Source organism: Podarcis erhardii, assembly GCF_964252035.2.
Source record: "Podarcis erhardii genome assembly, chromosome: 14".
Taxonomy (NCBI): domain Eukaryota; kingdom Metazoa; phylum Chordata; class Lepidosauria; order Squamata; family Lacertidae; genus Podarcis; species Podarcis erhardii.
Window position 1 is genome coordinate 26,495,664 of NC_138503.1, and position 17,466 is coordinate 26,513,129.

At 43.7% G+C, this 17,466-nt stretch overlaps 1 protein-coding gene across 7 annotated transcripts in view; it reads right to left on the reverse strand.

The window, feature by feature from the left end:
* Positions 1-17,466, reverse strand: part of MEGF11 (multiple EGF like domains 11) — a 345,349-nt gene that overhangs the window by 262,414 nt on the left and 65,469 nt on the right. For all 7 annotated transcript variants that reach the window (XM_081838780.1, XM_081838776.1, XM_081838778.1 and 4 more), the window contains exon 2: positions 1,977-2,081. The gene's annotated coding sequence lies outside the window, so the exon portion shown is untranslated. The remainder of the gene's footprint in view (positions 1-1,976; positions 2,082-17,466) is intronic.

Below are 17,466 nucleotides of genomic sequence, written 5' to 3' on the forward strand. Positions count from 1 at the left end.
TGAAAGCACACCAGTGGAAGTAGATAAATAGGTACCACTGTGGCGGGAAAGTAAACGGTGTTTCTGTGTGCTCTGGTTTCCATCATGGTGTTCTGTTGCACCAGAAGTGGTTTAGTCATGCTGGCCACATGACCCGGAAAGCTGTCTGTGGACAAACGCCAGCTCCCTCAGCCTGAAAGCGAGATGAGCGCCGCAACCCCATAGTTGCCTTTGACTGGACTTAACCGTCCAGGGGTCCTTTACCTTTTTTTTTTTACCTTTTACAGAAATAGTCTAAATAAATAAATATGTTCACTATAGAAAAGCATTGTATTACTTCAACAAGCCTTCCACAACTTGCCATCCTCCAGATGTCTTAGCCTACAACTCCAATCAGCCAAAGCTAACATAATGTTGAGGTTGATGCAAGTTGGAGTTCAAAACATTTGCAGGGCACCAGGTCATCAAAGGCAGCTGGAGGAGCTAGCCAAAAAATGCACCAAACTTATGTTTTGATGCCAGATACCATCTCAGCAATGCATAAATGGCACCAAGAAATAACTAAAATAATTAAAACACCTATTCATGCTTCCCCTCAGTTTTCTTTGTTGAACATGTGGACTAACGAAAGGCCTTTTTTTTTTTTTTTTACCAAAGATCTTTTTACATGGATGCTGGTAGCTGCCAGGATTTCCATAGTGCAACGTTAGTGGAAACACTACATAATTTCCTTATGGACTCCTGCCACTGCAGGAAAAATAACACATAACTACTGTACATGCTTCCAAGGGCAAAGAGGACCCTGAACATTTCAATTCTGTCTGGTGGGATTTTATTTCCTCTGTTTCAGATATGGATATGCAACAATCACTCCCAGAGTGATGTCAAGAAACATGGTTGTCTCGAGTTAATGTCAAGTGTTCCTCATGCTTATAACGGTATAGGAGCTGCCTTGTTTGGGATATGCTAAGTTGATCAGTTATGAAATATTTTTAAAATCAATAACAAAGTAAGGCAAAAATGACCAAGTCTCTCTTTGTCGAGACACTTCAGAAAACTAAAATCCAGAGCGGCTGCCATTTCATGCACAAAGCACTTTGTAGCAAGAAGAGGCATGAGCAAAAAAATAAAATAAAATCAATCCTAAGGGAGGGAGGAAAGGAGGGTAACTTAGCAGAAATGTTAAGATGAACACTAAGATTAGTGGGTTAGTGGAAAGAAGGTATTTTCATCCCGTTATAATGAAACTGGCAATGAATGGCTTGGTGTCAATGAGAAAGCTAAGGTAATAAAGTTAAAAGAGAGAGAAAGGAGGCCTAACCATTTGGAAGTGACGTGATGGATAATGGGAACACACAACCCAATCAGCTATAATTAACAAAAACACATCATGTTGTGAAATTTTTTTCCTCAGAACAAGATTTTTCTCTCAGGCACTGCTTCACTCTGACCTATCCTTTGGCCCAGTTTTGACCTGAAGTGGTCAACCTCTTGTCAGGCTGTTGTCACTTCAGATGGCGGACTGGGGTTAAAAAGACTTCATGCAAAAAGATTCCTTGGATATAGAAAATTAGTATGTCAGGATTTTCCTTGAGCCTCAGCCTAGCCACCTTCCTAAGGTTTACCACCCCAGTGAAAATAAGACCTTGTTTTCTCCTGCATCACGGCCGAAATCTGATTGTGCCTTAGTTGTTTCACTTTATTTATTGAAAGGTTTTTTTGGGGGTAATTTACATTGGAAAAAACCCAGTCCCTGCTATTGGACTTAAAATCTTAAAGACATGACACAAAAGGGAAAGGATTCACAGAGAAGGGTAACAATAAACAGCGAACTCAAGCGCTAGTTCATTGTTATAATGTTATTGTAATGACCACCTGAAATGGAAAGATTGGCCACCTGTCAAATATGTCCAAAGTGAGCTCTATTTATGTTGTTTAACTGAAACAAAACAAAAAGCAAACTAAAAGTTGAATTTGCAAGTTTTTAACAGTCTCACCTCAGTGTGCTGTAAATCCCTTGTGGCTATGAATCCATCAAGTATTCAGAGTTCATTGGCAAGAGAAAGAACCACTCTGCAGGCTTTTCAGACGTCCTTCAGAAACTGCAGAGAGAGAAATACACAGCGGAACAAAGGGAAGGAGAAGAAGTGAATTAAAAAACAGATGTAGATAGGTGTCTTGACAGAGGAAATCCCTACTTGCAAATATTTGCTCAAGTAATGCCAGAGTGAAATTGTGCTGGATGTACCAGCGACCAGATGACCAAAATGAGGATTTTTCAAATGCAAAAGCTAATCAGCATTTCCTATCACATTCAGGTTAAATATTTAAAAAGTGGGGGAGTAAGGAATGGGGAATAAAGCTAGGAAACAAGGATAAGGAAGATCAGGACAGGCATTTAAGGCTCTCTCTAAATTGGGGGGAGGCTGTTGAAGGATATTCTGCAACATGTCATTAATGTAATAATACTGCATTAGTGATGGGTTTATACTGGACTGTCCACACATCTTTCTGTTTTATTAGATGTTTTGCCATGCTTTCCCAGTGCTATTACATTACTGCTGTCTGAAGGGACACTTGCAGGCTGCTGCCCAACAAAAGCAGAACAAAAAATAAACCAGAACATTTTGTGGTATAAGAAGTTAAAAGATTTCAGCAAGAAATTATGGGACATGCAGCAAATGGAAATGAAGCAGTATGCCTGCCTCAGAACTTTTGCAGGCACAAACAGTGTTTAAATTGAAATAGTGTAGGAACTTCCCAGTACCATCACAAGCACAAATCATCATGCATGCATACTGAAAGAGACATCTGGAAGAGCCCTATATAGACTGAAGAGTGACTTTAAGGTTCAGGTTGAAAGAAGCAATGGTGAGCCACATTCCAAGTTATTTATTTATTTATTTCAAACCTTTTAAACCAACTTTCCACACAGAACTAGGATATATTAGTTATTGTAGAATGGAGAAGGGGGACTATACGCATAAAGCAAAGAACTGACTGTTTGCAGATCTTTGCAGCCCATCCAAGGACTACAGGATGGCATAGAGGAGTTCCCAATCCCCACATTCTGTTCTCATTTCAATCCCTTAAGAGATGGGTTAGACTAGACCACATGGCTCTCTATGAAAACCAACCAGTAACTTTCTAGCCTCCTAGGCCTTTGGCTAATTAAATAATGAATGGCCTTTTAAACTGCGGGGCAGTATTGGTTTTGTTTGTTACTATGTTATGCATTTTAGTTTTTTATATTGTAAACTGCTCTGTAATCCTCAGATGAAGGGCGGTATAGAAAGTTAATACATAGTGCGTATTTCTCCTAATATTTGTATGCAATTTCCCCTAATATGCAAAGGTTTTCAAAACCATTTTGCCCAGCACATAACACATTTTTGTATGTTATCTTCACTAATATATACATTCATATGAACACTTTACCCCAGTCTATGCATTTTTGTACTTGGCTAGAGAACTGCACTGCAAAATTTGGAGATGTGTGAATTTCAGAAGACGGCTGCGTTTTGGTACGTGTGTTGTTTCAGAAGGCACAAATTAGGCGATTTGTCTTTAAATGTGAACTGAGTTAAATTTCTCCCTTGTCGCATCATATGTCAGGGCTGCTCTCTTGCACGTTCCAACACTAACTCAACTGCACAACAATATCTGGTTAGTCCTTTCCCTTGTGCAATATTCCACCAGCACAACCCACACACTGCTAAGTGACTTTAACTTAGAGCTCATCCATACCTCTATTTGTCCCGTGTCTGGACATCACAGATCTGAGCAGTCTTGTCTTTGCCCTACTGCCTTCCCTTGGAAAACCTCCTCTTTGGCAATAAATCAGAACAAATGGCAATCCTTAGAAAACCTTTATGCTGTTTGCTCCGATTCAGTGCTAAACCATCGGTTTTCCTGGGGGGAAGCAGAGGAGCAAACAAAGTATGGACAAGCCCTTAGTTTCACTGGGTTGTATCCAATGTAGTACAGTATACTAAGAAATTTGGAAGCTAAAGAACAGGGAATACACATGATAAATAAAAATTTAAATAAATATTTAAAAGTAGTTACTTGTTTTAAAGCCACAGGTAGGCAAGAAAAGCAAGTGAATTAAAACCCAACTTTTGGCTGCTGATCCACAGCAGTCCCTGCGTTCAGATGCTTGCATGATTCAGTAGGAGATACATATTTCTACTTATCCCAAAAATGTCAAAGGATACTGGGGGAATATGTAAGTCTGGAGGGTGTGCGAGTAGACACTGCATTAAAGAAGTACAAATTAATATTTTTCTTCCCTGACTTTTAATGCTAATGAATTCATTCAACTCTTCAAGAGGAACTCCCAAGATCATAATTTAAATCAGATCAAGATTTCTGGACATTAAGCACTAAATTCCCAAAGACATTTTATGAAAATGGATCAGGAATGTGAGATTCTTTCGGATGGAGTGGGAGACATAATCCTCCTCCTTGCCCAATTTCAAAGAAATTGCTGCTGGAGAAACAGAGTACAGGTGCACCGAGTTGTCCGTGGAGGAAAGAATACATTAAAACCAAACTTAAGCTCAAAGACTAATGACCAAGAAAACCACAGAGTTGTGCAACAGAGTCTTAAATACTCATCCTCTCTCAAGGTTTCTGTATATGAGATAATGAACCGCCGAATCACAGCATAGCTTACTGCTCACTAATGACCTCTTTCCTCAACCAGAGGCTGGGAGGGTTTCCTACAGCAACCCAGGGCTGTCTTTGAACTTTCACTTTAACCCCATTTACTCAAAACAACATTATTGTGAACTGGCTCTCTTCAAAAGGGAGACAAGCTGGATTCTGTTATTATGAGACTCCTAAGATGAGTGAGTCGTGATTAGAAGCATCAAAACCAATCAAAACAAACAAGTGGGAGCACACATATTTTGCACGTATATTGTTTGATCAGAATTTTTTATACGAGCGCTAAATAGGGGGAAATTTATTTATTTATTAAAAAATGAACGTGCTGAGAAAACCAGAAGTGCTTGATGCTGGAAAAATTATTCTGCAGGGGTAGCATGGGAAAGGAGATGGAAGCAGACCGTCCCCAATGACACTCACGGAAAAGCACACAGAAGTCAGTCCAGGAACTATTTCAAGACCAGTTCAGAAGAGGGACAACTTTTTCTTCGGGTTTGTTGCGGATTGAAATTTGTCACAATTCAGCAGGCTTTCCCATGGAAAGCAGAGCAACAACAAAAAAACCACCTTTCTCAGACTCATGATAACAGAGCGATGCAAAATACTAGAAATCACAGGACAAACGAAAGTGTGGATGGGCCAACGTGGGCATTTTTGCACCTACTTTTAAGTCTGTGGGATAAGTTATAATACTATTTAAATGGTGGACCACATTCCCTCCTGTGCAACCTTCTACGGGCCACATGCTATCAGCAGGTGGGACCAGCAGCAGGTGTGGGCTTAGCAATTAATGCTAATTTTACCTTTTACAGTAGGGTTGTTTACACACACTCACTCACTCTCTCACACACACACACCCCTAGGCAAGCAGGAAGCATTATCAGAGTTCAAGGACACATTCCAGCCAAGCACAAGCACTCAAGGAGGGTGCAAAGCAGGGCTGATGAGGGGCATGCCATGGAGAGCAGGTGGTGTGGCCAGAGAGGTATGGCCTAGTGAGAGTCCTGAGGGCCTGTCAGGAGTCCAGGTTCCCAGCTTAATAAAACAGTAAGCGTAGGTAATTAAAAAGGAGGATTTATTGCAAAAACAAACAGATAGCTCCGGACAGCTCTAACAAAGCCTCCGGCATCATTACTCAAGATGACCCTTTTGAAGATTCCTTCCAGTGTCTACAGAATATATTTATTGAACCAACGTCCCTTGCATCTCTTTTTTTGCTTCCTATCAAGAAGCCCTCCCATCCACTGACTCCTCGGACTTATTGGATTAGCACCAGCCTCTTCCTTTTCTGACGAACTGTCTCCTTGTCTATTCACACCTATTTGAGCTTGCGGTGAGCTTTGGCTGTGTTCTAGCCTGCTCTCAGCTACTGTCCTATCAGCCCGCCCGTCAAGGTCAGGAAGAGCCAAATTCTGCAGCTGCCGGCTCTCCCCTGCCTAACATCAAAGCCTCCCTGTTCCTGGCTGCTTTCTGCATTTGGCTGCAAACCTTCGCTTGGAGCTGGCTCATTCCTGACAGGGCTAGACACAGAGTCCTGGAGGGCCTGAGGGTCCCTATACCTGATTAGGCAAGCCACTGATGAAAGCTCCGGTGTTGAACTGGCTCCAGTTGTTACCTCTGGATCACACTGAAGCTTTTGAATTTTGACATTCATTGTCAACACCTTATGGCGGTCTCCCCTTTCCAAGAACCAACCTTTAATTTTCATAAGCTACTCCAGGGATGCAATGACAAATAGAAACACAACTGGATCTGACACCTATTGCAATTTAATTTTGCATAATTTCACTCATCTTTCATCTCCGGTAACGTCTAACTCATTTATTATCCATTGTTTCTCCCAAAGGCGGGGCTTCTTTCCAGGAAATTATTAGCAAAAGCACCTAGTTTTCCAGTAACAGGGCAGGGTGACAACAATCCATCAGAAAAATTGGTGGGCAAGTTCCTTTGAATTAATATGTCAAAAACATCAAGAAGCAGTCAGAGGAGTGAGAGACGCAGACTGACCGAAACCATTTCCAGTGAATGCTGAACCCTGAGCCTTTGTTTTGCAGCTGGATTACTGAGATCATCCAGAGGAGTGCTGTTACTTGTACCCCATGTTACAGAGGACCTACTGGCTTTCACTAGAAGATGGGCATTTAGTGCTGCAGAGATTCAGCAGGCATCCTCCCTTGTTATTTCTGCTATCGGATGCTGCAGGCTGCTTAAGTAATCTTACTATATTTATAGTATTGAAATATAGATTTTTGTATGTTGTTACGATTTTGGGTGTACTAGGTCATTATGAAATTGTTACTATGTCATTGCTCTGTTATGTTATCATGTAACTGTTTTGTAGTGTTTGTTTGAAATGCATTCTTGTTTCTTTGTTTTAAGCCACTTTGTGTGGGGGGGGGGAGTGTAAAGGGACCCCTGACCATTAGGTCCAGTTGTAGCCGACTCTGGGGTTGCGGCGCTCATCTTGCTTTATTGGCTGAGGGAGCCGGTGTACAGCTTCCGGGTCATGTGGCCAGCATGACTAAGCAGCTTCTGGCAAACCAGAGCAGCGCACGGAAATGCCGTTTACCTTCCCGCCGGAGCGGTACCTATTTATCTACTTGCACTGTGACGTGCTTTCGAACTGCTAGGTTGGCAGGAGCAGGGACCGAGCAATGGAAGCTCACCCCGTCGCAGGGATTCGAATCGCCGACCTTCTGATCAGCAAGCCCTAGGCTCTGTGGTTTAACCCACAGCGCCACCTGCGTCCCTTGTGTGTGGAAAAGTGGCATACAAATAAAATGAATGAGTGAATCCTTGCTAGCTCCTGACTTTTGGGTGTCTCTTGGAGACCTTTTCATAAGGACAGGACAATTCACTTGTTTAGTTTTTATTCTTTGGATCAGACACTCAGTTTGAATCATTTCCTACCATTTCTATGAGGCCATAGCTCTGTGGTGAAGCACATGTTGTGCATGCAGAAGATCCCAAGTTTGACCCCCAGCGGCATCTCCAGGTAGGGCTAGGAGAGACCCCCGCCTAAAACCCTGGAGAGCCACTGCCAGTCAGTGTAGACAATACTGAACTAGAGGGAACAATGCTCTGACTCAGCATAAGGCAGCTTCATGTGTTCCTATGCAGTCTGATATTTTATTGTATACACTCTGCTCTGCACCACTGTGTTCTATTGTATGAACTGGTGGTATATAACCTGGCATCCCTAATATGATGTTCATAGATATCCCTGTGCCCTCTGGTGCCTGTCAAGGGCTCCTGCCCTTCCTATTTATTTAGGTTGAGGGTTATGGTTTTGTGCCTGTTGTTATTTTGTTGAGGGGATGCCTGTTTTTAGGGCGTGTTGCCTGTTTATTTTGTTTTTTTTTAAAAAAATCTGTGCTGCTTTGTGGGTATGTAAAAGTGTTTTGCTTATTTTCTGTAGGAGTGGGGAGTGTCTTAGAAATGTCCAGTTTTCTTCTGTGAAATGGGAAAGTGCCCAGGGGGAAATAACCGATACAATTTTCCAAAATGCCCCCTTGTTGCAGCATCTCTCTGAGGCATTGTGGGAAATCCCTAAGGGAACTCCCAGGTACTTTTCAAAGGGAAGCACAGATCACAGAGTGATAATTCTACTGCTGGTCCCTGACCTCTTCTGAAGGAGAAATACATCCAATATTCTGCTGAATGTGAATTGTATTAATCAAATATGTTCCCATTTCCCTCACAAGGAGTTCTAACCTTAAAAATAAACCAGAGCAGTTAGCAGCAAGTCAGCTGGCACAAAAATCAGCCTGGTCCAATCTAAAACAAGACAGGTTGCCACCCTACTGGTTTTATTATTTCTGGATTTATGATCTCAGTGCTTCCGTTGGCGCTGCGTTTTCAAACTGCCAGCAGACCTTCTCCCCCAAGGCAGTACGTTTTAATCCCCCTTGCATATGCCCCCCCCCGCCAGCTCCCCAAAGCACCTCCCTGCCTGGCAAAACCTTGGCATAAAACCATCTTTACAACTGCCCTGCAGATATCTTTCAAAAGCAAACAGCCGCACAGCATGGGATTCATTCCAGGTGACTTCCAATTCCCGGTGGGTGTGTTCAGATTTAATTACGGTGGTCCGTGGAGGGTTCAGGAGCCGTCTGTAGGCTCAGAGTGACAACTCTTAGCATCTGCTAGGCCTCCTGGGACACCATCTGTGTTGTGCAGAAAGAGGGTCAAGAACTTATAAATACGACTGATTCTTCTCCTTGACTTGACAACGTTTTTGCCCATATTTTTTAGGAAACGGTTTATAAGTGGCAAGGGCATTCCTAGATCCATAGAATGGCACAAATTTAGATTTTTTAAAATTGTATAAACTAACCTATACATACAGGTGCGAATTTACGACCTCTCAGAGGGAAAGTCACTCTGTAAGGAAAATAAAAGCAAACACTTAAGAAATAGGGGGGAAGAGGGAGATGAACAGGGCCCTGTTGCAAAACAAATCAAAACTGTTGGACTAGACACCAACATTAGCCCTGCTAGGTGGAATATCAGCAGATCTCAGTAGCAAGAACGTCTCCAGACTTATCAGCTTCAAAACAAGGTAGAACTTGATTTGACTTCCTCGAATGCCATTCCTATACTGCCATTACAGGTGCAAGTGGGGTGGTCCTTCCTTCCCACAACCACCACCCTTCAAGTTTCATCCCCCCCCCCAAGAGATTCCCTGCACACCCAATAGCTGCAGGCTTGGACTGCGCTTTCCCCTTGACGTGCTGCTTTCCTACACAAAGGGAATCTTCCTTTCCATGGGTGTTCCAGTTGCCTGATGGTGGGCAGCTTAATGTGTGAACCGGCTCCATTTAAAAGTTGTTTTGAGGGATCATTCATTGTGCAATACGAACACTCGGTGCTAAAAAACCATTGTTTAATGCAGGAGTAGACTACAACACCCATCATCCCTGCCTACTGGGCCATGCAGGTTCTGCATTGGTGTCTCTCATTGGCATCTGGTGGCCACTGTGAGAACAGGATGCTGGACTAGATAGCCCCCCTTTGATATGATCCATCAGAATCTTCTTATGTTCTTATGCTGGCTGGGACTGATGGGAGTTGTAACCCCACGACATTTAGAGGCCATCACATTGGCTGCCCCTGGTTTATTTTAGCATCACAGCATGGCCCTGATAGCTGAATGGTGCAGACTGCCCAGGTGACAGAACCACTTTGTGGAAAACTTTGACCAGGGGACCGTAGGAAATATGATTTATCAGGGAGGCAGTGTGCAAGATCTTCTAAATAAGACTGCAATTCTACAGAGGCTTAAAGGGACCCCTGACCATTAGGTCCAGTCGTGACCGACTCTGGGGTTGCGGCGCTCATCTCGCTTTATTGGCTGAGGGAGCCGGTGTACAGCTTCTGGGTCATGTGGCCAGCATGACCAAGCCGCTTCTGGCGAACCAGAGCAGCGCACGGAAACGCTGTTTACCTTCCCGCCAGAGTGGTACCTATTTATCTACTTGCACTTTGACATGCTTTCGAACTGCTAGGTTGGCAGGAGCAGGGACTGAGCAACGGGAGCTCACCCCATCGCGGGGATTCGAACCGCCAACCTTATGATCGGCAAGTCCTAGGCTCTGTGGTTTAACCCACAGCGCCACCCGCGTCCCCTACAGAGGCTTATCTAGTAGTAAAAACCATCTTCACTTCCATGCAAACATTCATAGGGGCAGACAGAACAAGATTTTAAAAATTAATATCGTTCTCAGCCCTCCCTCCCACCTCCCTCTTCTGTCTGGGCTTCAGAGAAATTCCTCTCTGCTGCACTGCCTTAGAAAGGGTCATTCCTTCTGCCAAGCTGAAAAAGCAACCAGGGTCATATGGCAAGCCTATGCTTTATCATCCGCCCAGCTCTCGTCCATAAAACACACTAAAGACTAACTGTCCTCCTTCAAGAGAAAGAAACATTCGTTACAAAAGGGAAAGGGAAAGAAGCAACCTCTGGGCACTTTCCCTTCAGTTCGCCTCTCACATCAATAATGGCCCTAAGAAGGAAAATGGAAATGAAACTGAAGAGATGCAGCTTGGATTTTCTCTAGGTTTCTGTTGGTAGGGGAGCAGGAGGATTGCTTTGAAAAAAGTCAAGGGCCAGAAAGCACAGCAGGATGCTCTGGGTTTGTGCATGTGTGTGTCTGTGTATGTGTGCAGTTGTGTATGTGTACGTACACACACACATATTAACTTTTGATCATGTTCCCAGACCATAAAGCAGCCTCCTCCAGCCTGATGTATTTATTTCATTTAAGGCATTTCTATACCATGTAGTCATTCACATTTCTAAGTGGTGTTCATAGAAACAAACCATACAAACTATATAACAATAAAACAAATTACCGTGAAACCAAACACTACCTTGAAGTGCCTACCCTCCAGGTGTTTTCGACTACAAACTCCCATCATCCTTGACCACTAGCCATGCTGGCTGGAGCTGATGGGAGATGGAGTCAAACAACAGCTGGAGGGTGCCACGTTAGCTATAACTACTCAGGGGGGGGGGGTTGATTCTGGAATGGATGGACTTTTAGTCTGACCCAGAAAAATAAAAATACATTTTCCATCTCTTTCTATATCGCTGGGTGGGGGGACCTGTGGCTCTCTAGAGGCCCATGGTCCAGTGGCCAGGGATGATGGCAGAAAAGGCTGGAAAGTCACAGGTTGCCCACCTCTGTTCTACACATTCCAAAAGGATATCTGGAAGGATCTGACAGGCTGTTGGCTTGGATAATCAGCACGCAATAGTTGTATTTACAAGAAGATTTATTGCATACAGTCATTAACCTCAGAGCCGCACACACTAGCGACCATCCATCAAGATGAAGTTGAGGCATCTCAGCTCAAATTGCGCCTCCAACAGGAAATAATAATAATAATAATAATAATAATAATAATAATAATAATCATTATCATTATCATTATCATTATCATTATCATTTATTATTTATACCTCGCCCATCTGGCTGGGTTTCCCCAGCCACTCTGGGTGGCTTCCAACAGAATATTAAAATACAATAGTCTATTAAACATCAAAAGCTTCCCTAAACAGGGCTGCCTTCAGATGTCTTCTAAAAGTCTGGTAGTTGTTTTTCTCTTTGACATCCGGTGGGAGGGCGTTCCACAAGGCGGGTGCCACTACTGAGAAGGCCCCCTGCCTGGTTCCCTGTAACTTGGCTTCTCACACCGAGGGAACCACTAGAAGGCCCTCGGCACTGGACCTCAGTGTCCGGGTAGAATGATGGGGGTGGAGATGCTCCTTCAGGTATACTGGACTGAGGCCGGTTAGGGCTTTAAAGGTCAGCACCAACACTCTGAATTGTGCTCGGAAACGTACTGGGAGCCAGTGTAGGTCTTTCAAGACCGGTGTTATGTGGTCTCAGTGGCCGCTCCCAGTCACCAGTGTAGCTGCCAAATTCTGGATTAATTGTAGTTTCCAGGCCACCTTCAAAGGTAGCCCCACATAGAGCGCATTGCAGTAGTCCAAGGAAACACAAAAACGCCCACCCTCCTCTTCTTTGATTGACGCCTTTCCTTGACCTTTCTTCTGTGAGCCTTGGGACTCTTGGGGTCGTATCCCACCTCTTCCTTTGACGAAGAATTCCCCCTTCCCTGTGAGGTGACTAATGGCTGCTCCTCAGAGAACTAGCCTCCGTCCAGCCCACTCTCGCTGTACTGATAATGTGCAGTCTCTCCTCCTCCTGAGAAGGGGGGAAGGTGTAGCCCACTGCCTTTGGCTGGCTGAGAAAGAGGCAAGTCTCTTTCTTCCTCTTCTGACTGACTATCCCTCCACTCAGACTGCTCATCTTAACTGTTGGAAGTCATATCCATGACAATATCAGAGTCATCCCAACAAGGAAATGGCGTGTCCCCATTTTTTAGAATGTTTTTGCATCACTCCTCTTGAATTATACAAAGCATCTTGCAACTGGGAAGTGGCAGACTTTGTGCTTTCTTCTTCTCTTTTTCTTTTTTTGACTTTGTGCTTTCTTAGAATACTGAGGTCCACCAACTGCAGGCATGTGCGAAAGACTTGCACTTCACATGAAAGGACTTGGTGCTTTTGAGCAGTTTCTGTGCACAGAGATCTTGTTTTGAGTGTGAGTACTGAGCTGAGCTCTTAGTGCTTCCTCACACAAAAATCCATTCCTGTTTACCTCAAGCCCTCTTCATTTCAGCAGGCTCCAAACATGAAAGTTCTCTGCAACGATTCAGAGAAATCTGAATGCAATATTCCCCCCCAAACTATTTCCTGTGGGGATGGAGGGTGGAAAGCGCAAGTAAATAAGCTGGGGGCAAATTGGCTTTCTCAATTATGCCAGTCAGAAGCAAACTGATCATTAGTCCATTTCAGATTTGCCAACTTTGCCCTGAGGCACACTTGAAAAATACTCTCTGGGTGCTACAAATGTACTGTAGCTATATAAGAGCACAGGTGGTTCAAAGAAGATAGGCTCAAAAGGACAGAAACTGAAGACTGCCTCAACAGAAACCCAGTAAGTAGCTAGATTGCTTTTCCATAGGTCTCCAAGTGATTGTGACCTGTAACCTGAAGATGGTCTTTTTTCACTTCCAGTATTAATAAGGCTGAATGATGAAGTTATTTTGTGAACTGAAGTTGATTGGTTGGTTGAATTCCTGCTGCAATTCCCCAATCAGAAAAAGTTACATACAACATTGGGGGCTTTTTAGTTTAGAGAAAAGGTGAATAATAGATGCATGGCATAGAGAAAGTGTACAGAGTTTTTTCTCTTTCTCTCATAACATTAGAACTCAAAGGCAACTGATGAAGCTGGATGTTGGAAGATTCAGGACAGAACAAAACAGTATAATCATAGAATTGCAGAGTTGGAAGCTCAGGTCATGTAGTCCAACACCCTGCAATGCAGGAATCTCAACTAAAGCATCCATGGCAGATAACCATCCAACCTCTGCTTAAAAACCTTCAATGAAGGAGAAATCCACAGCCTCCAAGGGAAACTGTTCCACTGTCAAACAGCTTCTATTGTCAGAAAACTGGTGTTTAGTCAGAATCTCCTTGATTGTAACTTGATTCCAGTGATTTGGGTCCTGCCCTCCAGAGCAGGAGAAAACAAGCTTGCTCCATCTTCCATGTGACAGCCCTTTAGACATTTGAAGATGGCTATCATATCTCCTCTCACTCTCCTCTTTCCCAGGCTAAACATACCTGCCTCCCTCGACCATTCCTCATAAGGCTTGGTTTCCAGAGCCTTGATCATCTTGGTCACCCTCCCTCTGCACATGTTCCAACTTGTCAACATCCTTCTTAAATTGTGGCGCCCAAAACTGGACACAATATTCCAGGTGTGGTCTGTGCATAGTTCCACTATGAGAGTCCCTCCCTCCGGAGGCAGTGACAATCGCCAACTTGGATGGCTTTAAACAAAGATTAGACCAAGTCATGGAGGCTGTCAATGGCTAAGCATCAGAATAGCTATGTTCTACCTCCACCATCAGAGCCAATATGCCTCTGAAAACCAGTTCCTGGAAATGGCAGGTGGGGAGAGATGCTGTTGTGCTCACATTCTGCTTGTGGGCTTCCCACAGGCATCTGGTCAGCCACTGTGAGACAGAATACTAAGTACCGGTATCTCCAGTATCCCAAGGCAGCATACCTCTGACCATCTATTGCTTGGAAACACAAGAGTGCAGGAGGCTATTGTCTTCATTTCCTGCTTACAGGTTTCCCATTGAGGCATCTAGTTGGCCAGTGTGAGAACAGGGCTTCTCTTCGGTTATTAGGTGGCTCCTTTTTATGATATTATACTGTACCCATTTTTTATATTTGTTAGGTGCCTTGGAAACCTCCATGACATAAACAATTTAAATGAAAATAACACAAATCCCTTCATTTCCTTAGAAAATATAAAATACATTTATTGAGAGGCAGGATCTCCAGTCACAAATGTTTGGATTGCTGATCCACAGCAGTTCCCAGAGGAGGTATTGAAAGAGGCGTACCTTGCAGCTTTGGCAAGGAGCTGTACTTGCGCCCCCTGTCCCTTGCACAGGGCTGCTGCAATGGCCCATGCCAGCAATCAGATTCTTCTGCCAAGGTGCCCAGAGGAGCCTACATACCTCATCCAGCCACCCGAAGCAGCGTACAGGTGGCCCAGTGGGCAGAAGGGCTCTAAGCCACCAGAATGAAGAGGCATGGTTTTTGTGCCCCACTGGGCATGCACCCTTAATTGGAGCCAATCTCACCAACCCCTAACTATGCCCCCTGGGTAGTAGAGAGTCCCATGGACTGCAAGAAGATCAAACCTCTCCATTCTGAAGGAAATCAGCCCTGAGTGCTCACTAGAAGGGCAGATCGTGAAGCTGAGGCTCCAAAACTTTGGCCACCTCATGAGAAGAGAAGACTCCCTGGAAAAGACCCTGATGTTGGGAAAGATAGAGGGCACAAGGAGAATGGGATGACAGAGGACGAGATTGTTGGATAGTGTTCTCGAAGCTACCAGCATGAGTGTGACCAAACTGCGGGAGGCAGTGGAAGACAGGAGTGCCTGGCATGCTCTGGTCCATGGGGTCACAAAGAGTCGGACACGACTAAACAACAACAACAGTAGCTTGGACAGTGATGGGGGAAAGCCCCAAAAAGCTTCCATTTGCATAGCAACTGCAGAAGAGCCAGAGCCCAATGTTGGTACAGAATCTAGCATCTTAGATTTTATTTTTAATGATAAGCTCTGGCTGCAAAGACAGACTGGGAAGTGTGCCTGCTTTGGAATGCCTGGCAGAGCGTGGAGAGGCATTGATTTCAATGGCTCTACCCTGAGCAGGGCTAACAATGGAAACCAGCCATTGTTAGCCCAAGCAGCTAGATAAAACTGCTCTTCCTTCTGCCATCCTGAGGCTGTGAAGCCAGTGCCCTGTTGCCCATGTACCTCTCAACTTTGCATGATGAATCTCTCCCCTGCTTTCCAAGAAGCGAAGTCAAGCAGAAAGCAGGGTAATCAGTGACAGATGGAAAATTGGAGATCAAGTGGTAGGCAAAGAGGAGCAAAATACCTTTGCCTTGCAGTTTAAATAGATGTTTTGGGTAGCTTCCCCCCCCCCCATTAATACCATGAAGAGGGCGCAAATTCAGTGTCACGGAACAGCACAGTTAATTAGACACACACACTTTCAAAATGCAGCTTTTGTGTTCGTAAGTAAAGCAATTAAGGCAGGGAGTGGGGGAAAGAGAATAGCATTTGTAATTATGCTATTGATCTTATACCCTTTCCTACTTCACTATGAAAACATTCTTCACACGTGATAAAGAAGAATCATCATTAATGTCTCTTACAACGCTTCAGGGTTTTATGTGTGTAACAGTTTTCCCATTCTGCTTCCTTCTCAATCCCCTCTTCCTCCCTAAGCTCTCACTGAGAACTTTCAGAAACCGAAAAAGTATTGTGAACTTTAGGAATTTCAGAGCTCAGAGCTGAGGGGAGCTTGGGGGAAAAGGTGTATTAGAACAGCCTGCTAATTAAAAGGAAGAGTTGCCTTATACATTTCCGCTGCACAAATGTATCCCGCCTAGAGATCTGAAACATATTTTTTTTCCACAGGCCTGTTAAGAAAAAAAACCAGAAATGAAACAAACAGGGGAGGCAAATCCCAAATCTCTTGCCTCTTTCATCTGGCACCAGACAGAACTCACTCTTTTCAGGTTTCAAAGTCCGTTAAAACATCACCTTTTGAAAGGAGATACTCAATTAGCCTCAGATGTGATTTATGTAAGAGTTGCAAGAAAATGCCAGCAAATGTTCGTGTTCAAAGCACCCACAGCAGACTCTATGAAGTCCACTTCGTATCACTTATAATTAAAGTTTCCAAACTATGAAAAAAGATCCAACATCATAATTAGTAACCGTGCGCTTATTTCTCAATTTCTGCTACAACAGACATTTACTTTGATCTGCATAAGTTGACTGATCATTAATGACATCTAATGTTAATTAATGACAGCGCACGTGGTAAAAGGGTCCATAGAGAATGAGCTAATTGCGCTTCATTTTTTAAAAACATTTGTAATTTAGGAATTATTTCAGTAACTATTATTTAGGAAGACAACTGCAGCAGCCAAAGGTCTTCAAGAATCACTCTTGGCAATGTGATCTGCAGTTCGTTTCTTTTTCTTATTCAGCGGGGAGGTATACAAAATCGGATGTAATTTATGGGGAATATCTTTTGAGACAAAAGTATCCTCTCTGGCAGGGTAGAAAGAGAGTGGGATTTATTAGCCAAGCATTGCATAAGGCAACTCTTTAGCTTAAGATATCTTCCTTTAATGAAAGGAAGGCTTTTCAGATTTGTTTTTCAGATCTGTGTTTTACATAAATGGATAGTCAATCATCCACTCAAAAGCTCCACATACATCTCACAGGGGTTGAGACTGTATTTTGTCCTTTAATGCGAAGCGAGGTCCAAGGTGTCATGTCGTTAGCTCTCTTGAGTGGTGACCTGCACATTCCCAAAAGAAAGTATCAGAAAATGTGCATTCTCCACAGAAATGGCACTTCCATCTGAAGGGGTACAGACAACAGTCTCCAAGGTAGAGTTCAGATATGAAGGCCACTTCAGTGAACAGCTTGAGCTCTTTGGACTACCCCTGTACTTACCCAATTATCTCAGGCTGGAGCTGATAGGAGTTTTAGTTCAGCAACATCTGGAAAGCCACAGGTTCCTCATCCCTGCATTCTGACTTTAAACCCCTGCTTGGCAGGGGGTTGGACTCGATGGCCCTTGTGGTCTCTTCCAACTCTATGATTCTACGATTCTATGAAACCATTTTACTCC